Below are 23,058 nucleotides of genomic sequence, written 5' to 3'. Positions count from 1 at the left end.
TATTTTTAGGTGGCCTCTGAGTGAGCATGTGCAAGAATTTATTGGATAACGTAAGAGTGAAATTGCTTGGTCTTAGAATATGCCTATTCAATAGTTTTACTAGATATTTACCAAAGTCCTTGTACCAGTCTACGCTTTCTTTTGCAACTGTATAAGAATTTGTGTTTCCACATAATTTTGCAAAATCCTGATGACCAATCTGATAGGTTTTAAATGGTATCTCTTTTAATTTTTATAGCCCTTTCTGCTGCTAGTTTTTCCTATACTAAATTGCATTTTTGCCAAAAACTGGTATATGTTGGTAATTTTGATGTGGTTTAATCTAATAGTGATTTTTTTTGCCATTCGTATTTCTTCTTTTGTAAATTACTTGTTCATATATTTTTGATATTTTCCTATTAGATTGTCATCCCCAACCCTCTTGTTGCCTCTCCCTCCTTTTGTTCTTTATAATTACCTCCTCCTGGTCTGTGTTTGGGAGTGTGCTGTTTTTCTCACACAGAAATGTTTTATTTTAATGCCATCAAATTTAGCAGTCCTGTATGATTTGTGTTTTTATTGCCTTATTTAAGAACATCATCCATATCCTGAGCTCACAAATATATTATCCTGTATTTTTGTCTAAAAGTTTTTAGACGTTTAAAGTTTTGCTTTTTCTCTTTTAAAATAAATCTGGATTTATTTTTATTTTTTATTTCTTCTTATTTCTTTTTCTTCTACCTCCTCCTCCTCCCCTTCTTCTGCTTCTTCTTCTTCTCCTTCTCCTTCCCCTCCTCCTCCTCCTTCTTTCTTCTTTCTTCTTATTTGGTATTCCAGCATAGGGTGTGTGATGTGTAGTATGGAGAAGAGAAGTTATCGTAGCTTTTCATATGGATTGAAAACCCTATTTTTCCCCATGATTTACCAGGCCATCTCTATTATCTCAAGTTCTCATGAGAAACATGGGTTTCTTTTCTAGGCTCCCTTTTTTCTGTATCATTGGTCTATTGCTTATCCCTATACTGCGAAGACATTTGTTAGTTGCTATAAATTTATAATGAGTTTTGAGAAATTACAATGACGCCCACCTTGTTTTTCTTCCAAATTGTCTTGATATTCTTGTATTATTTCTTCTTTCAATATTTGATAGAATTCCGCATTGTGTTTTCTTTTTTTTTTTTTTAATTTTTTTTTAACGTTTTATTTATTTTTGAGACAGGGAGAGACAGAGCATGAACAGGGGAGGGTTAGAGAGAGGGATTCACAGAGTCTGAAACAGGCTCCAGGCTCTGAGCTGTCAGCACAGAGCCCGACGTGGGGCTCGAACTCATGGACCGCGAGATCATGACCTGAGCCGAAGTCGGCCGCTCAACCGACTGAGCCACCCAGGCGCCCCAAATTCCGCATTGTGTTTTAATCTGCTAGTGACTGTTTTCACTTGAAATATATCTTTTCATAAGGAGAAAAATATCTGTAGCTTTGTTCCTCTTATGCATGGTTGAGTTGTCAGGGTGAGCTATGTGGAATCATAGTGAATTAATGATCGCTGAAGTTGGCAGGGAAACACCAACCGTCCATGCAAGTAAAGATTGCAACTTTAAGTGCTCCACTTTCTATAGCAGACATTGTGACTTTCCTACAACTAGCATGTTCCAGTAACAGACTTATAAATCAACAGTTTCTGAAACAATTAAAATAAATATTAATATTACAGGAAAACTCAGGATGACTTTATGATAGATTTAACTTAAATTTTACAATCACAGGCCTGTAAGTTTTTATTAACCTTTTCTTTATCTACTTAACAAGAAGTCAGAGCTAATTAAGAGCCTGTTTTCTCAAAACACCTTTGTCAACAGACTTCCCGACTCCTTTATGCCCACTCTGCCCAAGATCATCGTTAACAATTACAAACAACTGCAGGGCTGACTTGACTTTGATTCAAGTACCCTTTGCTATCCAAGGGTAGAACAATGAATTTAGGACACAAACATTTTTCTTCATATCTTTTATTTTTCTTGTTCTGGATAGGACCTCCCTGACAGAAGCATAATGCATAAGGATCTTATTTATGATTGAGTGGAACACTTCTATAATTGTACATTTACTGTGATGTTTGCTGTAGGGTTTTTGAATTTTTTTAGGATTTTACTTTTAAGTAATCTCTACACCAAACATGGGCTCGAACTCACAACCCTGAGATCAAGAGTCCCATGTCCCACCAACTGAGCCAGCGAGGCACCCCTGCTGTAGGTTTTTGATACACACTTTGAAAAAGTTCTCAGGTTGCCTGGCTGGCTCCAGTTGGTGGAGCATGCGACTCTTGATCTCAGGGTTGTGAGTTCAAGCCCCACATTGGGCATAGAGACTACTTTGAAAAAAATGTAAAAATAAAATAAAGAAGCTTTTGTCCTAGTTTGCTAAGGCTTTTTCTTTTTAAATTTATGATTATGCTAATTCTATCAAATATTTTTTCTTGCATCTATTAAGAATATCAGATAGTTTCTGTACCTTAATCTGTTTATATGGTGAATTACATGAATAGATTTTTCTTGTTAACTAATAGATTCTTGTATTCTATGCAGGATTTTTTTTCTTATTTAAAAATCTACACTCAGGTTTGTTTTTGCCAATATTTTATTTAGTATTTTTGCATCCTGTTTACAAATGAGATTGGCCTATACTTTTTCATTTTTGTGTTGTTATTCTCTGGTTTTATTATTAGCATTAAGTGAGATCTACTCAGTGGGATGGGAAGCTTTTCCATTATTATTTATAATAATTTTGGGGGCGGGGTTGTACCTATGAGTCTTCTTTGTCTGGAATTAATTTATCTATGATACTGTATTGTGTTTGCTGTTAGATTTTGGACTTTTCCCTCTTCTTACTTTAGGTTTTCTATTAACCAAGTCTTCTCTTGTAGTTGTTTTTCTCATTGCTTCTTCCCTGTCTTCTATTGGGATAATGAAGTTTTCTTTATCTTCCTTTTCCTTCTACTGGTTTAGAAGTTCTATATTACTTTTTTAGTAACTCTTGTATTTACCATGCATCCTTGACTTAAAATCTAAGGTTAATCTGTGTTTCTGTCCTCCTCCTGAATTATGTAAGACCCTAGAATTGCTTTGACTCTAATAATCCCTCATCTGATATGTTGTTATTGTTGTCCAGTCTTTTAGGTGCACTTTGTTCCTTCCCACCCTTGCCATCTCCTCTGTGTTGTTGGCTTAGTTTTAGTTAGAGCTCATTTAGATCTACACACAGGCAACCAGATTCTCTGAGTACCATTGTCCTTGCTCCTGTTTCTTTCTTCTAGGATCAGTTTGTTTCTTACCAAGTTCTGGAGATGCTAAGCTGTTTCAGTCTCTTTGTCTTCAAATGCTTTGATTTTGTTCTTACTCTTGAAGGACAGCTTCCCTGGGTAGAGAACTTTAACCTGACAGTAATTTTCCTGAAGCACTTTGAGAATAATATTCCATTATCTCCTGGTGTCAACTGTGCTATTTTTGTTTTTCCTTTGTGGAAATTCTCCCGCCCCCTCCCAAGCTGTTTTTAAGATTTTTTTTTTCTTAGTGTCCACAGTGTCATTACAATGGGTTTAGAAATACATGTGTGGGATGTGTGTATGTGTATGTGTACAGTACTGTCTGGAACTCATTGAGATTCATTGGATATGTGGATTCATGTCTGTCATCAATTCAGGAAACCCTTGAGCATATTCTCTTTAAATACTGCTTTTACCTCATCATCTATATTCTTTCCTTCCCCTTTTTGTATGTCTCTTGGACATTTTCCTTTTATCCAACATATCTCTTAGCCTCTTTTTCACATTTTTTCATACGCTTCTTTATCTTTTTGGACTCTATCTGGCTAATTTTCCAGTGCTGTTTTGCAGATTTCTAACAATCAATCCCTTCATTGCAAGTTAATTTAATTCATTGACTTAACTTTTTTTGAGGAAAGAATCTATCTATGGAGGTTTTTGTTTCAGTAACTTTAAATTTCTGTATATTTTATTTTTCAAATCCTCCTGTTCTTTTTTCATAATGTTCTATTCTTTCCTTTTAGAAATCTCTTTAATAATTTTAAACATACTTGTTTCAAAATCTCTTTCAGACTCTTCCAAAAGAACAAGTTCTTGAGGGGCCAATCCTGTTGCATGAATGGGCTTCATTTGCTCAAGTGTATTATATTTTCTTTATTTTGAATTTACCACCTAACCTGAACTTTCATCTCCTGTCCTTGTGTGGTATTAAAATCCAAGCTTCTGGTGTTTAGTACCTGTTGCTAGGTCCTTTTTCTACTGTGCTCACAACCTTGAGCATCATCAATTTATGTACGACCCAGTCAGGATTTCGGATCCCTCTGTGTTTCTGAAGGATTTGCTTTCCCTTCACCTATTTTCCTTTCATGTGTTATTTCTCTGGATGGCATGGCATTTTACTATAGGTCATTTTTCCATGTTGCCAGATCAGTAGTTGAATTTTTAAAAGAAAAAAACTTTTTTACATAAATTTTATGTATACATGGTGGAAAAATCTATTTCTACTTAAAGAAATAATTACTATTAGCATTATGTTAACCCTCTGTCTAATCTTGTTTCTCTGAGTGTGTGTGTATGTATGTGAGTACATATACACATATCCAATTATAATTAAAGAGAAATTCCACTCTTTTTTCTATTTTTTTAAAGATTTTTTAAAAGTTGACTTATTTTGAGAGAGAGAATGCATGAGCAGGGGAGGGGCAGAGAGAGAGAGAGAGGGAGAGAGAGAACTGCAAGCAGGCTCCACATGGTAAGCACAGAGCCCGATGCAGGGCCTGAACTCATGAACCATGAGATTATGACCTTAGCCCAAGTCAGGCACTTAACTGAATGAGCCACCCAGGCACCCCTAAAAGATTTTCTAATTTTAAGTAATCTTTACACCCAAAGCAGGGCTCGAACTCACAACCCTGAGATCAAGAGTCACATGCTCCACGGACTGAGCCAGCCAGGTGCCCTGGTACTGTTTTATAACATCTTTCACTAAAGATAATGTCATAACATTAACATGTCAGTCCATGTATTCCTACCAGGGACTTTTAAATGGCTACAAAGTATACCATCATGGTGCTATAATGGAAGTCACTCAACCAGTTTATTGTTGAATATTTAAAGGTTATTTTAAAATGTTTGTCATCACAAACAATACCAATACAAATGACCTTATAAACGCATCTTTGCCTATATGTTTCTTCCTTTAGGATACATTGCTGAAAGCAGAATAGGGGGGTAATATGAATGTTTTTGCTATTTACTGACAACTTGATTTTTTTTTTTTCTGGAATAATTATCAATCAACCCGACTCCCTCTTCTAAATCCTTGTTCCCCAGAAATCTAAGATCTAAATGACATGGACATGTATTTATATGTCTCTTCCCAGAGCCGTAGGCATCTTCCCAGGGTTACTTAGAGGTAGTTTCTGGCATGACTTTCCTACCTAAGTCCACCCTATCCTGCTTAATAGGATTTCCATGTGTCACACGTGCTCTGAAGTATTAGTACGTGCGCCGAAGGAGACAAGGTTCTCTGTGATTACTTTTCAACATTGAAAAAAAAAAAAGTGTATATGCCTCACATTTATTTATCTGCTCCATTTACCAGCACCCAGCCTCATCCTGCCTCAATGAACTTAATGAGATTAACAGATGCTATTTCTTTAATCTTCAGCAGAGCCCTTTCAGGTAACAGCATCGTTCTGGGGTTATTGGAACTGAAGCATAGAACAGTGTTGAGATGGAATAAAATCCATGGGAAGACAGTCCTCAGGCCTTCCAACTTCTTATTACAATGTATACTTTTCTAAAGCCATTTTTATAGCAATGCTATATCAGAAACCCCTGGTTTATTATTCAAGTATCATTTCTTGTTAAATTGTAAGTTATGTAAAATATTGCCATTATTCTTGCTTCAAAACATTGAAAAGAGACATGATCTGACTCCAAGAAATTAATTTTAAGTTTCATAATGGCATTCTGATTACGTAAGAATAAGCATGTATTTTTTAGATGGGTACATCTAAGTGTAAGGAGTGAAACTACACGATGTCTGGGGTTTGCTTTAAAATTCATTGGAAAGGGAGACAGGAAGAGAGAAAGATGGGGGGATAGTTGAAGGAAGTATGAAAAATCTTGCTGAACTTGTGTGTGATGGGTTTGTGAACATTTGACATATTCCATAATTTAATGAAAAGGTGGTCTTTAAGTTAGGGGAGAGGGAGAGAGGGAGATTGAGAACCCTGTGGAGACTACATTAAAAAGAAAAAGACAGGGGCACCAGGGTGGCTCAGTCAGCTGAGCGTCTGACCCTTGATTTCGGCTCAGGTCACAATCTTACAGTTTGTGGGTTCAAGGCCCACGTTGGGCTCTGTGCTGATGGTGTAGAGCCTGCTCAGGATTCTCTCTCTCTCTCACTCTCTGCCCCTCCCACTCTCTCTCTCTCTCCCTCCAAATAAATAAATAAACATTACAAAAAGAAAAAGCCAAGGGAAATTTTTCTGACAGCAGAAACAGCTGAAGACAACTTTGCTATGACTTAGCTTCCTGCTGCCATCTAATGGCGCAAATATAGATATGGACGTGTATGTGTATATACATACCCCCCCTCCGCCCAACACACACACACACCATTTCTACTGCTGTAAGCTTGTGTCTGGGTTTCAATTCTTCACTTTTGCTGGTTAGGATGTTAATACTGGAAGGGATATTAGAGATTATATAGTCTATCCTTTTCATTCTACTGCAAGGAAATTGAGCAAAATGTATATATATCCCTGTTTGAACATCTCTTTATCTCATCTCATTTTTGAGAGGTAAAAAAAAAAAAAATGGAAATGTTGCTCTATTTTTAGAAATGAAATGGAGGCACTGGGGGAAGTGGCTTTGCCACTTTTAAAAAGCTAGATCGAAATGATCTCTTTCCTTGAATCCGGGCCCTTTGACATCCATCCCAGAACTGATCCTAGTGTTGTGTTTCCAAGTGTTAACCCTTAAAATGGAATTAGAAGCTGTAAATATCGTTGATATGTGAGTAGGGAAACTGTTCTGAAATTATCTCCTTTTTACACATAAGGCCTAAATTTTAATTCTGATACCACAACTTCCATTCAGTGGCTGTAAAATTGTGAATGTTCAAGTCTGAAATTCAGTAGTAAAATGAAATAAAGCTGGGTTCAGCAACTATATTCTATTCTGTATAAGAAATAAGATTTTATTTACAAGGCATACATAGCTGGGAACCTTATCTATAGAAATACAGGAAAAATTTTCATAATTCAATATATATTTTTTCAAACTTTGTATACTCATATCGACAAATGGCTCTCCTCCTCTTTCTCTAATGTTCTCTGCCTGTTCTCCTTGACCCTCTGTAGGTTCTAAGCTAATCTCAAGTTCCCAAGTACGCTCAATGTTTTTCTACCTTCTATTTTTCTGAATGCTCTTTCCTTCTCTTTGAAAGCCCTTTCTTTGAGGCTGAGCTTAAATTTTATCATCTTCATTTAAAAAAAAAAAACTTTCTAGAGAGAGAGAGTGCAAGCAGGGAAGAGGGCAGAAAGAGAGAGAGACAGAAAGCGAGAGAGAAAGAATCTGATTTGGGGCTTGATCCCACGACCCTAGGATCATGACCTGAGCCAAAGTCAAGAGTCTGATGCTTAACTGACTGAGCCACCCAGGTGCCCCTTATCATCTTCATTTCTAATGAAATCTTCCTTAATAGGCTGTGACAAGAAATCTTGTTTCCTTGGTTTGCCATCAAGTACCAGAAGACAAGAAGCTTCAACAACTGGAATTCATTGTCTTCCAGATCTGGAGGCTACAAACCCAAGATCAAGCTGTCAGCAGGGTTGATTCTTTCTGAGGGCTGTGAGGAAGAATCTGTTCCATGCCTTTCTCCTGGCCCTGATGGCATCCTGGCAAGCTTTGGTGTTTCTTGGGAAGTAGAAGCATCATCCCCAATCTCCATCTTCATCTTCTCATGGCCTTCTTCTTCCATGCATGTCTGTCTTCAAATTTCCCCCTTTCTAAGGATACTAGTCCTATTGGATAGAGTCCAGCTTACTCGAGTAGGACCTCGTCTTAACTAATTACATCTGCAAAGACCCTATTTCTAAATAAGGTGACACTCTTCGGTATTAGGGTGTCGAATTTCAACATATCAATCTTGTTGGGGATGGAGTTGGGGAGGAACCACAATTCCATCCGTAAAATTTCTTCTTTTGAATTTTTTTCACTGCCTGGTTTGTATTTTGTTCATGGAATGTACCGCATTCTTTGTGGTTATCTGTCTTGCCTGTCCTTCTAAATTATAAGGTCTTTGAAGGCTGGTTTATTCTTTATATAACCTGTAGCGTCAAGCACGGAGGATGCGGTGTTGCATAGTTTTCACTCTAGCTACCTCTGGCACCCAGAGGTACCTCCAAGTGGCAAGAGGCAGAATTTTATTAAAATGGAGGGAAATCCAGACTTTTCTAGGTACTTGCATGTGGTTAAGTTTGTGTACATTGTAGGAATCAGGACAAAGTGATTGGGATTTGAAAGTCAGGTTGAGAACCATGTCTGTGTTAGTCCGTCTCCTGGAGTCAGCTAAGAGTGAGGAATGGATGGGAGTGGGGTGGGGAGTGAGAGAGAGCGAGAGAGAGACAGAGAGAGAGAGAGAGTGAGAATCAATGAATGAATGAATGAATGAGGATGAACAAATACAGCTATCAGAAAGCCAGGGGAAATTCTGAGTTAATGACTGAATATGTGGCATGATGTCAGAACACGAGAAAGATGCCACAGAAGACGTGAATACAAGGGTTAGGATTACAAGAACATTCCAAAACCTAATGCCAGTGTTCAGAGGACAGAGATCCTGCAGGAGCTCAAGGGAGGAAGTAAGTAGAAGAGCAAGCACCAGGGTCCAGGATATATGGCAAAGGTGCAAAATACCTGTGCAAGGGTCTGGGCAACACAAATACAAAGCAAGAAACTTATTTGATGATGGACCAGGCTGTTGCCTTTTCCCAGGGAGCTCGCATCACTGTGAAGGCCAGGAATAGATGCATGAATCCAGCCAATCGAGACCCCGGTTGGAGAGAGAAGGGGGAAGTTGTCTGGAGCAAGGGGTTATGGACTCACACAGCCCCTGACAACCACTACAGACAGCCTCAGTGCCCAAGTGCGTGTCTCATAGGAGGCCAACCTTCATTTGTGGTTCGTGGTCAACAATACCGAACTAGTCAATACTGAACAATAGCCAAAATACTGAACTAGACAACTAGAAAAAAAAGAACAAGTCATTGTTCCTTCTCCCAAGATCCTTACGGATTCGTGGGGAAATAAAACACATTCGAGAAAAAGTCGACTACCATCCGGGGCCTGGTAAGTATTTAAAAATTCCAAGGCGAGTGGGAAAGGAGGCCTTTCTGCAGAGGGAGATTCTATCTCTAAGGCCATGCTCCTCAAAGGGAGGTCGTTGGGCAGGCAGTATCAGTGTCACCTGGGAGCTTGTTAGAAGTGCAACTTACTAAATCAGAGTGTCTGGATGTGGGGCCAAGGAATCTGCATTTAACAAGGGGGATTCTCAAGCATACTGGAGTTTATTTATTTATTTTTTTAAAACTTTTTTTTTTTAATGTTTATTTTTGAGACAGAGAGAGACAGAGCATGAATGGGGGAGGGGCAGAGAAAGAGGGAGACACAGAATCTGAAACAGGCTCCAGGCTCTGAGCCATCAGCACAGAGCCCGACGCAGGGCTGGAACTCACAGACCATGAGATCATGACCTGAGCCGAAGTCAGACACTCAACCGACTGAGCCACCCAGGCGCCCCAAGCATACTGGAGTTTAAGACTAACTGCATTGTGGGGTGGAGGGGAGGATGGGGAGTCATACTGGGAGGCAGGAAGGGAAAGGGGGAAATGCAGGCGGGGACGAGTGATGTAGGAAAGACCATGGGGACTGATTATAGAATTTACAATTTTCCAAGCCTTTAGTTAGGAGCTGGGAACCTGGAGGAGTGGAGAACAGGACAAGCAGGAAAGCAGCACACACACCTGGGATGCCAGAACGTGACTTTATCGCGTGGACCAGCGTTTCTAAAAATGTGTTCCTCTGAGATGTTCCATGAAAACAGGATTCCAAGAGCAAATTTGTTTGGGAAACACTAGATTCTGTGTACTCCTCTTGGGAATTTACAGGGCACGTGAACACATTAGAGGCATTAAAGTTCTTAAAAAAGCACTTGTGTGGAACTTGCTTCGGAAATGCTGCTTCAGGCAATGGGAAGCCAATGATTTTGAGCAAGAAAGCACCATAATGAAAGCAGACTTCTCCTGGTTTCCCTCAGTACACAAAGCCTTCGCTCAGAAACCCCAGGAAAGAATCTTTTCCTGACTCTTCTTCGTACTTACTCCCAGGGAAAACTTCCCAGTCATTCTCTTCCACCGCAGGAGATCTCGGTCAGGACGGTCAGCACACTACTCTGCTCAGAGCCACTGTGGCAACCTGTCAACCACTGCCCCGCTGGTTCTTTGGTCTCGTAGAAACTTAAATACCTGTTCATTAACATGGAGGGCGGCCATCATTCATATTGATGGTCACGTTTGAGCGCTTCATCCAAGTGATCGTGGCATCTTTGGAGCCCTGTTAACTGAAGACCCAATCAGTTAATGGTCTATATCTCTGGGCAGTTTTTAGCTAAAGTATACCACAGTAGTCTTTTCAAACATGGTTGTTTAATTACAACTTATCATATATATATTATACATATCTAGAAAATGATATATATGGACAAATATATCACATATATCTTATATATGTATATTTCATACATGTATATTTTAAAATCTTATCACATATGTACATCTTATACATGTATATTTAAAATATACATGTATATTTTAACATTTCTTTGAAGGAATCGTTCTTTTTTTTAATGTTCTTTTAATGTTCTTTTTTTTTTTCAACATTTATTTATTTTTTGGGACAGAGAGAGACAGAGCATGAATGGGGGAGGGGCAGAGAGAGAGGGAGACACAGAATCGGAAACAGGCTCCAGGCTCTGAGCCATCAGCCCAGAGCCCGACGCGGGGCTCGAACTCACGGACCGCGAGATGGTGACCTGGCTGAAGTCGGACGCTTAACCGACTGCGCCACCCAGGCGCCCCTTAATGTTCTTTTTTAATGTTCTTTTTTTTAATTTGAGAGAGAGAGTGAGAGTGAGCATGAGTGGGGGAGGGGCAGAGAAAGGGGGACAGAGGATCTGAAGCAGGCTCTGTGCTGACAGCAGAGAGCCCGACATGGGGCTTGAACTCAACTAACTGTGAGACCATGACCTGAGCCAAAATCAGACGCTTAACTGGGCCACCCAGGTGCCCCCATGCTTGTCTTTTTGAAAGCTAGTCTTGTTCTGAATTCCCCAACAGGAACATAGGGGTTTACTGACTAACAGCAAATGGTGGGATCTCCTGGAGCCATATGATGTCAAGAGTTGGTGGGGACACTCAAAAGAAGCCCGATTGTTTGAATCATTATGTCCCAAAGGTGGTGTGGGACACCAAGGGGGTTAACTGAAATGGTGACAGTTGAACTGTCAAAAGATTCTGTGGGAACAGTCATGGTGGGCACCCGTAGCCCACGGGACAGTCTCTGGAAGATGACTGGGAGGAGGCATGACCAAGACTGGGGACACTGCAGTGAGGGACCCACATCAGAGAAGAGCAAGCATCGGGTCAAAAGACGAGCACAGGAGGTCGTTGGACAAATCCTGATAAGGCTTGGAGAGTTCATCCTGGAACCAGGAAGTGAAAGGCCTCAGTACGGACCCTCCAACGTCTGCCAGCACTGCCTGCCTTTGTGTTAAAAGGAGGCCGGAATGGGGAGCAAGCTAAAGAATGGGGACCAGCTTCCTCTCTTTGTGCCCCAGTTTCCCCCCTCCCCCTTTGTATACAGCCTCCATCCTGAATAAACTCTGGTTCTCAGAGCTGAAATGGAGAGCATTCATCCTGTACAGAGGCAAATACTGCTCAGAAGCACACAGCCAAACCAAGAGAGTCACGAGGCGAGACCCCCGCCCCGGACAACACCTGGGGGAATCCAGTGGATCTAAAAGAACCCGTGCATTAGTCGTCCAATGAGGCCCAAATGGAAATTAACAAAGAGTGAGTGTGTGTCTGTGTGTGTGTTTCCTTCCTATCCTGAGTCAGCACTTCAGTAGAAGAGCAACTGGGTGATAGGGTTTGAGACACTTAAGCCACAGGGGCCACACTCAGATGTGGACGTTTCCCTCCGTTGGCAATTTGCGAAGTGAGGATGTGACTGCAAAGATTTCCTGCCAACTTCTGCCATCTAGTGCCTGGCACGAGAGGTAGTGTGACCGCACCTATTCTGGCTTCCTGTGTGAATGTACGCATATTGATACAGTGTGAGAGAATTCTAAAATCAGCAGGATGGAGAGGACAGCTGATACATGGCAAATTCTATAAAGATTAAAGACAAGACTGGGAGAATATAGTTTGGACCTCAAAGCATGCACACAGCAGCTGTTCTCCTTTGTTGCCTTCCCTTCTCCGAAGCTGCCTGCTGCCCCTCCTTTCTGTCCCTCTGCCCCAACCCTGCCACCCAAGAAAGGTGGGGCCAGGCCTTCAAGAGTCCCTCACCTGTCACCTCTTTGTGTTTTCCCCCTTGTCTGTTCCGTGCACGGAGAGAAGGTCAGTTACCCTGACGGAAAATTCTCTAGAATCCAGTAGACATCATGCCTTCACACAGGCCTATATCCGTGATTTATCGATCCTTTTCAACAGATTTTTATGATCACAAAAGTGACACGTGCTCATTTGGAGACACAGATAAAATAAAAGGGCCCCATCATCTCCGCACCTGTTTATTATATTAGGGGCGTATCCGTTGGGGAGTGGGCGTAGGTAGGTAAGGCATTCTGGCGTGGGAAGGGAAATCCCTGGAAGAATGGCTAAAGAAGCTTCTAAATGAGCCTGGTGAGGGAATCGCTAGCGGCCTCCCGGGCTCCTCAAACGCGGTGCTCCCCTGCCAACGGGGGTCCCAGGCGGCTACCCCCCCCACCCCCGCCGCCGCGCGCCCCTCCCTCGCGCGTGCGCACAGCCTGTCCACGTCCGACCTCGGGCGGGGGTGCGCAGCGAGGCCGGCGCGGGGTCGGGGAGGAGGTTGGTGGCTGGGGACCCGGGCGCGGGAGAAGGGACGCTCAGGACGCCTCCCACGTACGTGCTGCGGCTGTACCCCTGGCTGCATCTGGTATCCTCTTTGATTGCATCTGGCACGTCTGCGACGGGTGGTGCAGCCGGAAATAATAACCTGTTCAAATAACAAAAGCCCTTAAAGTTATTTGTAATATGGAAAAGTAAAAAAGCAAAAATGGTTCATAATCCCATCGTCTAGCTAACCTCTCTGGGCATTAAAAAAAAAAAATTCAGGCACAGATTTGAAATACGCAACACAGCATAGAAAGTTAGAAATGAAAAGTACATAGCCTTCCTTCCCAGCAGTACCTTCGTCCCTCTTTTCGGAAGATAAGCATTTTTATGTTCCCCCAAATATGTATGTGTGTGTGTGTTTTAACATTTACACAATACGTATTTTTACTCTTCTCTTTTTCACCTCATCTTCCTTAGGGATATTTCCCTATTGGCACATCTAGGTCTCATACTTTATTTATTTATTTTTTAATGTTTATTTTTTGAGAGACAGAGAGAGACAGAGCATGAGTGGGGGAGGACCAGAGAGAGAGAGAGGTAGACACAGAATCTGAAGTAGGCTCCAGGCTCCAAGCTGTCAGTATAGAGCCCAATGCAGGGCTTGAACCCACTAACTGAAAGATCATGACCTGAGTTGAAGTCGGATGCTTAACCAACTGAGCCACCCAGGCGCCCCTGAACGTCTTTTTATATATAGAAATGGCAGTTATTTGTTTTTCTGTGAATTGCTTGTTCATATTCTTCGCTTATTTTTCCACTGGGTTCAACTTTTTTATTACTAATTTGGCTAGGCTTTATAAATAAAGGAAATTATCTTTTGTCAGTCATTGTATTTGCAAATGCTTTCCACAATTTGTCCTCTGTGTTTTAACTTTGTGTTTAGTTATTGGTTTTGTTTGGGTTTGGTTTTTGTGACACAGAAAAATGTTAACATTTTATATGGCAAATTTGGTAGAGTGCCTTTAGTGTTGTGGGTTTTTGTCTAATTTGAAAAGCCTCCCCCCCCCCCCCGCACTGCAATAAGTAAGTAAAAAAGTAAATAAATTCACCCATGCTCTTAATGAGTTAATAAATTATTAATTTAAAGTTTATTTATTTATTTAGAGAGAGACACAGAGACAGTGAAAGAGGAGAAGGGGCAGAGAGAGAGAATTCCACGCAGGCTCTGCACTGCCAGCACAGAGCCTGACGTGGGGCTCGACCCCACAAAGATGATGACCTGAGCTGAAACCAAGAGTTGGACGCTTAACTGACTGAGCCACCCAGGTGCCCCACCCCTGCTTTTAATTTAAAACAGACACACAGCTTTTGTTGTTAGGAAAGTCATATGGTCAATGAAGAACGTTTTAAAATACACACAAGCAAAAGCAAAGAATCCTATAGTCTAAATGTCAGAGAGCCACTATGAGCATCTTGCCATAGAAATTTTCAGCCATTAATTCTGTACAATAATTAATTAAGATTGTGTTTTAATTATGTCATGAACTATACTTGTTAAATATTTGCATTCTATTTTTAAGAAAGAGCTTCATTGAGGTGTAATTGATATATCACAAAATTCACCCATTTTAAGTAAATGATTTTTAGTGACATTACAGAGTTGTGCAATCATCACCACAATCAAATTTTAGAACATTTTCGTCACGCCAGAAAGAAGCCTTCTGTCTCATTTGTGGTCACTCCCTGTTGCTACTGCCAAGCCCTGGCAACCACTAATTTACTTTCTGTCTCCATCGATTTGCCGTTTCTAGACATTTTGTATAAATAGAATCCTAGAATATGTCAGCTTTTCCATTTGTCTTCTTTCACTTAGTATAATGTTTTGGATGTCTGTCTGTGTCATAGCTTAGATCACTACTTCATCGTTTTTATTACTGAGTAATATTTCATTGACTGGATATACCACATTTTGTCCATCTACCGATCAGTTAGTTGGTGGACATTTGGGTTGTTTCCAATTTTCGACTATTCTGAATAATCCTGTTACGAACATTTGTCTACAAGTTTTTGTGTGGACACATTTTCTTTTCTCCCAGGTATATACTTAAGAGTGGAATCGTGGAGTCACATGTTCACATTTGGATTACATTTTGAAGTGCTTACTGAGACCAGTCTGTATCCAAACCTTCACTAGAAAATGAAATCAGGAGCATCTGAGGGAAAACCACCACTGAGAGACAAGACCTGTCTGGTAAAATTAAAGTTACAGGAATTTCAATAGGGCCTAAGATTACCATTGGGTCTTATGCTAGCAGAATGTTAAAATGGGTTTCTTCCTGTCTAAATTAAAAAAAATTTTTTTTTCAACGTTTTTTATTTATTTTTGGGACAGAGAGAGACAGAGCATGAACGGGGGAGGGGCAGAGAGAGAGGGAGACACAGAATCAGAAACAGGCTCCAGGCTCCGAGCCATCAGCCCAAAGTCTGACGCGGGGCTCGAACTCACAGACCGCGAGATCATGACCTGGCTGAAGTCCGACGCTTAACCGACTGCGCCACCCAGGCGCCCCATCTTCTTGTCTAAATTTTGACTGAGGCACTGATGTAATGGACATCAAATACCAAAATAAATGTGAGACTGAGTCGACATGGGCAAAATTTAGAAAAGATCAAGGATATAAAAGGAGAATCAGAAGAAATATCTATATACCTACGTTCATTGCAACATTATTCGTAACAGACAAAAGGAGGAAGCAACCCAAGTGTCCATCAATATTCGAGTGGATAAAAAAATGTGGTATGCCTGTACAATGAAGTATTATTCAGCCTTAAAAAGGAAGGAAATTCTGACACATGTTACAACATGGATGAACTTGGAAGACATTATGCTAAGTGAAATAAGCCAGTCACAAAGGACAGATATTGTATGACACCACTTATAAGAGGTATCTAGAGTTGTCAAATTGATAGAAAATAGAATGGTGGTTGCTAGGGGTTGAGGGGCAAGGGGGTAGGGAGTTATCGTTTCATGGGTACAGAGTTTCAGTTCAGGAAGATAAAACAGTTCTGGAGATGGACGGTGGTGATGATTGTACAACAATGTGAATGTAATTTATACCTAAAAATGGCATATGTTTTATATATATTACAATAATTTTAAAAAACCCGCAGAAAAGGGGTATCAGAGTGTAGCGAGAAGAGGGGAATTCACACCATTGCCCTTTCTCCACATCTGCCCCTCGCCTGCCCAAAGTTAGAGAAAGGAGCTTCAGTGTGGTCACTCTGAGAGCTCAGGTGTCTGCTGAAGTTGGGGAGTATTTGGAATGGGGTCTGAACCTTCCTGGGAAATGCAGAGGGTGAGAAGTAGGTTCACTAACCAGGAGTCAGGCACCTGCTGCTGTCTTGGGAACCTCAAGGCCAAGGATTCCTGAGTATTTCCTGTTGATCACAGTGGGCCAACACAGGCATGGCGCCGTCTGGAGCCTTATATAAGTCCTGCCCAAGAGAGCCACCTGGGAAAGCAGGAGGCTGCAACAAGAAGATTATGTGGATTGGATGGTGATGAGGGTGGGGGGTGGGGTGCCTCAGGAGGGCGCATGGGAGAAAGAAGGTCATCAAGGTCATCGTGCGCTGGATTGACTCTAAAGGAACGCCCGCTACTTAGCTGCTTGGAACTGAGGCTCCAGGAAAAGCATTCCACCAACCTCCTACACGTGATCTTTGTGAATAAACTTCAGTAACAGCAAAAGCAGTCCAAAAGAAAGCTATTACAATTTCTCCCTCTTGCCTCTGAGTTTAGAACAATAGGCTAGAATAGCGGCCTCCCTCTACCTGCAGTTTCGCTTCTGCAGTTTCGGTATGGCGCGGTCAACGGCCCCTTGAAGCAGCCCATCCTCCTTCTGTCGAATCTGCCGGAAGCCAATAGCAGCAGAAATCTGCATCACATGCTACGTCAGGATGCCCGTCACTGGCCTCACTCCAGTGCCTCAGGAGGCATTTCGTCATCGCACGTCACCTCCAGAGGGGTGAGTACGAAGCAACACGATGTTTTGAGTGCGAGACACTACGTTCACAGAACTTTTGTTACAGTGTATTGTTTTAATTGTTCGATTTGTTCGGAGCTATTGCTGTTTAATCTCTTACTGCGCCTAATTTGTTAAAAAAATTTTTTTTTAAATGTTTATTTTTGAGAGAGAGATTGAGCACAAGCAGGGGAGGGACAGGGAGAGAGGGAGACGCAAAATCCGAAGCAGGCTCCAGGCTCTGAGCTGTCAGCACAGAACCCAAGGCTGGGCGCGAACCCAGGAACCGTGAGATCATGGCCTGAGCCACCCAGGGGCCCCTACTGCGCCAAATTTCTAAGTTAGACTTTATCATACATTTGTATAGGAGTGAACTCAGTATACACAGGGTTGGGTACTACCCCGGGCTTCAGGCATCCGCTGGGGGTTTTGAAGCATCCTCTGTGGATAAGGGGAACGACTGTATGGGGGTGAGTTACAGTCCAAAGCCTTATGTACGCTCACGAATGCATTCCAGTCGGTGCTCTGCAACATGCAGAGAAACTACAGAAAGAAATAAGAGATGCTTCTCTCCTAAAGACTAGAGGAGAATGGATGCCAGCCGAGCAGACCAAATTTAAATTTTACCGACCTTGTAAATTTTGGAACTCTAGATAGATTCCTATGAGAAGACAGAGAACTGGACAAGAAAATAAAAGTTACGGACATTTCTCTGTTCTAGAACGACTCCATGACGTGCAGGTCAAATTTTGTGGGGATCCCATGTTTTCCTCAGAAACACCCAGAAGCCTGATTGTTTTTTGTTTTTGTGTTTTTGGTTTTTGTATGTATGCATGTGTGTATTTATTTACTTATTTTTGAGCGAGAGAGGGAGGGGCAGAGGGACAGAGAGAATCTTAAGCCCAACGAGGGGCTTGATCTCATGACCTGAGCCTAAATCAAGAGGCAGAGGCTTATCCAGTTAACCAGTTGAGCCACCCGAGCCCCGCACCCCAACAGATTTTAAAGGGAAAAACTGTTTATATATAAACTTGGTGTACAAATTGTCCTGTAGTGCCTTTAGTTGCACCTCATTTAAAATTTTGAGTAAGGGCAGTTCTAGACCCTATAACGAATATCTTTATTCAAATGCAAATTCATTTATTCAGGTACATTTTATCTAGAAATATTCTATTTCTATCCTTTCCTTCCAGTCCCCAACTCCTCAAGGACCTCTCGTATTTTGAAATCTTTAAACCAGCTACTGACCAGGGCTCTTAGTTGCATAGAGACCTTATATTTTAATACATTTTGTTTGTTGTCACGGAGTATAAACTTTATGATTTAGCAACCAAAGGTAAAAATGCGGGTTCAGGATCCTAAAGAAATTGTACAGAGGTCCCTAAAAAACTTAGGTGTGTTCTGCTTATCTTTTTATTTCTGGTTTGGCTGGGCTTTCTCTGACATCTGTGTCGAGAAATTACCGCTGCATTGTCTTCTTCCGGTATTCTCGAAGCCGGGTATTCAGGAACCAAAATTTATGACTTGACAAGAAGGAGATGGTGTTGATGAATGTGGGTAGGCCCAATACCAGTGTAAGAGATTGTAAGTTGTACAGTCCCTGTGATTTTTGGAAATCTGTACACGACACTCAAAGGCAACTGCAGTAAGGAACATCGAACACAGAAGGGAAACGTATCTCAGCCCAGGTAGAGTCCAGCCATGCGAGGCGGTGGCATCTTGCACACGGAGTAAGATCCATAGTGTCCATGTCACCTAATACATTTGGGCCTTGGCCAAACTACAGCTTTCACAGTGACGTGTAAATATATAATGTACATGGACAAATGACCAGTAAACTTCAACATCTGTTTTTTATCTTGAGTGTGTTTCTTTGTCTTGTCTCTGTGGAAAAAAATCCCGGAAAAGTCTTGAAAGCTAATTAGCTCCAAATTTACTTTAGGAAAGAAGGGCCAAAGAGTTTTGATGACAAATTTGTCTTTGTTCCAGCTGCCAAGCTGGTCTTTGACCCCTTGATTTAGCATGGGTGATTATTTATTTATTTGCACATAGTTCCTTTATTTTTTTTTTTTTATTTTTTTTTTTATTTTCAATACAGAAATCTCTTTCCTGGAATAGGCACCTGGCTTCTGATTCCCATTGCAAAGTATTTGCCATCTCAAATAAGCTTTAAAGTACTGTACTAAGTATCTCTTTTATAGTAAATTTGTAGGCATTACAAGAGGAAATGTGTTATGTGTTCTGTTTTGAACTTAACTTTCTCCAAATTAATGCATTTTCTTTGAAAACTCTGATTTTCTATCCAGTTTACATATTTTTACTATACCTATGCATACTTTTCTATACTCTTGTCTTTTTCATTGTATTTTGAAATATCTTCTTTTGAGACAGGTGGAGATGAAAAATTAATACTTTAAAATGAGTTTTTAAGATGATCAGTGATGGTGTATTATCTTGGAAGACCAAAATTTGACCAATTCCATCTCATTCTATTATCACAAAGCTTCTGATGGGCAATCTCATTAAAATAATAGCTTTTTACAAATACATACACACATATTTGAGAAGTATATATTTACATATATATATAACATATGATATATATATGAAGGAATCCACTGATCCACACACATTAGTATCTCTTTCTCTGTGTTTAAAAAATTTTTTTAATGTGTATTCATTTTTGAGAGCGAGAGCGAGAGAGAGAGAGAGAGAGAGCACACAAGCAGGGGAGGGGCAGAGAGAGGGAGATGCAGAATTTGAAGCAGGCTCCGCGCTCTGAGCTGTCAGCACAGAGCCCAACGCAGGGCTTGAACTCGTCAGCGCGAGATCATGACCTGAGTCAAAACCAAGAATGGGACGCTTAACCAATCAAGCCACCCAGGCACCCCTCTTTCTCTATGTTTTAGAGCAAAATGTTTTTAGGGTGAAATGAACAGACACTAGTGAAAGATTTGCCCTTTTCAGTTCCTGATCTAATGATGATCCATGGGAAAGGCACAGAGGACCCCTTAAGGTTGTTGGCTCATTTCTTGTAAACTGCAAAACTTATCTACTCCTCCCACTCTGAACACTGTGAAAGTTTGTAGCATCAGAAACTGTGTCTGTGCGCCAGCCAGGAAATAGTTCTTTCTGTTGGGGTCAATCAACCTCTGCTGCCCTTTGGTCTTTGTGGAGGTCCTGGGATTGCAGGTTCTGGACCCAGTCCAAGGAAGCTCAGTTTCCTTGCCAAAATCCATGCAACTAACTAGAAGAGTATCGTTTTCCCCTTTTTTTAAAGTATGAATTTGAGGGTCACTCATTGTCTCATATAAGCATTGGCACAAATAGCTTATTTTGTCCTTGGGGAGCATGCTTTATCCTACGACTGCCAAGAGAACCTGGAACCTTCCGTGGGTAGAGCAGCTCCTTATCTTGCATGGGAAGGACATTTATATGTTTATAGGCATTTTGTTAACAGACTGAAAATTTGAAGCAAAATGTGAACATGGTGGTAACGTAGTTGAGAGTAAATTTATATCACTATGGTTTCAAAACGAATAAAATATACTTTAATTAGTAAGGAAAGTTTAATAATTTTATTAAAATAAATTTTACCGCTATGACAACTCTAAAACACAAGGGCAATAAATAGATAACCACAGTGTGACATTGCATCACATTTGTAGGTGACATGAGATTGGGATTGAGGGATCGAATTCTTGGTAATTGTTAGGAAAACAGAGTGCTTCGGTCAACTTCTGGGTCTTACTATTGGTATATTGTTATGGAAAAACATTTTCTTGCTTAGTCTGCTTTGCCTTTAATAGTCTTGATTATCTCCATGTCTAAAAAAAACCTGTAAACCTATAATGCATGACTTTATCATTTTTCATTGTCTTCAAAATGATTTTCATTATAGAAAATGATCTAGTAAATTAATATGTTATAATTAATTATTATGCAAACATTGGATATGTAAGTTTGTATTTCCACTTTTTCCTTTTCTTTTTGTAGGGTTTTTTTTTTTTTGCCTCTATTGAAATATTTTCTTAGAATAAAATTCTGGGAGTAAAATTTTTGAATTAAAGCATTGTTCATATTTATTTATTTTTCTTTTTTAAACATTTTTTTCCCTTTTTACTCACTCGACTACTTTTGTTCTCAGTTTCTTAGCATCCTGAAATATTTTGGTCATGAAGAAAAGTATAGAGAATGTTCTCAAATCTGTAAGACCTGTTCTGCTGCCGCTTAAGCACTTGCGTTGACTTAAGGAACATCTAATGAATGGGAAGTTACTCCTTCAGTGCTTTAGGAGGGTGGTTTTGAGATCAAGTCAAAACAATAGGTCTTTATTGAGCATTTACTGTGTGTAGTGAACACAGACCAAAGCACAAAAAAGATTCGGGGAAATTTTAACATGAGCCAACTCACTCTTTCTACTAGTCCAGAGGCTGTTCAGAGGTTTCCCCTTCCTGGGCCACAGGTGGGCCTGCATCAAGAGCTAATCTTTCGCCGGTGGCACTTTACCTCAGTAGGATCGGAGGGTGGAATGTGGTATCGGAAGCAGAGTGGAAGGCCGCCATTTGTACAGGGGCACAGAGACATCTGGACATGCTGCATGTGACAGAGTGTGCCTGTCTAGTGCTTTCACTTTGAAAGAACTGCCTTTAGAGCCTTGTCCTGCTCTCAGGGGAGGTGAGATGTTGGTCCTCACGTCTCCACTCACGCACAGTCCGAAATGGCCCCAGACAGTGGAAGCAAGAGGTCTGGGGGAGCTGATGTTAGATATATGAGGCTGGGACCTTGGAAGAATCCCGTCTTTCTTACACGAACTTCTTTCTAAAGGGAGAAAAGTTACCCAGAGCAAGTGAGATGGCGGTCCTTCATGTTTGCATGTTTTAGTTGACTTCTACCACCTAGTGGCCATTTTTGAGAAGCTCTTTTACCCTGTATTTTTAAGAGTATTTTGATACATGCAGACATTTGTATCTGTCAATCCATGTTTTCTTTAAACATATTAAGAGCAAGGGCGCCTGGGTGGCTCAGTGGGTTGAGCGTCTGACTGCGGCTCGGGTCATGAACTTGTGGTTAGTGGGTTCAGGCCCCTCGTCTGGAGCCCCGCGTTGGGCTCTGTGCTGACAGCTTGGAGCCTGGAACCTGCTTCGGATTCTGTGTGTGTGTGTGTGTCTCTCTCTCTGCCCCTCCCCTGTTTACACACTATCTCTAATATGAAAAAACCAAAAAGGCTACTAAGAGCAAGATACTATAGTATGACAAAGGGAAGTAACCACTGCAGGTGCCAAAAATGAGAGATGCTCATTTCTATTTCGGTTTGTTCTCTTCCATACTGTTCGGATTTTTATGGTCATGTGTAAGATACTTTTATAATATGCATTTTAAGTCTTTAAATAGAAAAAAACTCTTATTAAAAATACAAATGGGAAAACTCAACAATAAAAAAAACAACCCGATTAAAAAATGGACCAAAGACCTTAAAAGACACCTACCAAAGAAGATATTCATATGCAAACAAGCATTTGAAAGATGCTTTAAGTAATATGTCACCAGGGAAATGCAAATTAAAACAACAAGAGACCACTACAACATCTATCTGAATGGTCAAAATTCAAAATTTCCACCACATGGCAGAGGGGCTTCCTGGGTGCCTCAGTCGTTTAAACGCCTGACTCTTTTTTTCAGCTCAGGTCCTGATCTCATGGTTCGTACACTGAAGCCCTGCGTGGGGCTTTGCCCTGAGGGCTCAGAGCCTACTTGTGATTCTCTGTCTCCCTTTCTCTCTCTCTCTCCCCCTCCCCGACTTGTTCTCTCTCTCTCAAAATAAACATTAAAAAAAAAAAAAACCAAACAAACCCAAATTCTAGCA

At 40.9% G+C, this 23,058-nt stretch overlaps 2 long non-coding RNA genes across 2 annotated transcripts; one reads left to right on the top strand and one right to left on the bottom strand.

The window, feature by feature from the left end:
• Positions 1-4,899: 4,899 nt before the first annotated feature.
• Positions 4,900-10,243, top strand: LOC109492424. Its single transcript, XR_002736759.2, has 3 exons — positions 4,900-5,704; positions 7,737-9,382; positions 9,990-10,243. It is a non-coding gene; the product is annotated as an uncharacterized LOC109492424 (long non-coding RNA).
• On the bottom strand, positions 10,063-17,013 carry LOC109492420. The gene is made up of 4 exons (XR_002146267.3): positions 16,875-17,013; positions 16,548-16,698; positions 12,881-13,330; positions 10,063-10,652 (listed from the first exon to the last, which is right to left on the bottom strand). It is a non-coding gene; the product is annotated as an uncharacterized LOC109492420 (long non-coding RNA).
• Positions 17,014-23,058: the final 6,045 nt, after the last annotated feature.

The sequence above is a fragment of the Felis catus genome, chromosome D2 (assembly GCF_018350175.1).
Source record: "Felis catus isolate Fca126 chromosome D2, F.catus_Fca126_mat1.0, whole genome shotgun sequence".
NCBI classification, from domain to species: domain Eukaryota; kingdom Metazoa; phylum Chordata; class Mammalia; order Carnivora; family Felidae; genus Felis; species Felis catus.
Note: the sequence above shows the minus strand (reverse complement) of the source record. Positions and strands in the feature narration are given on the sequence as shown.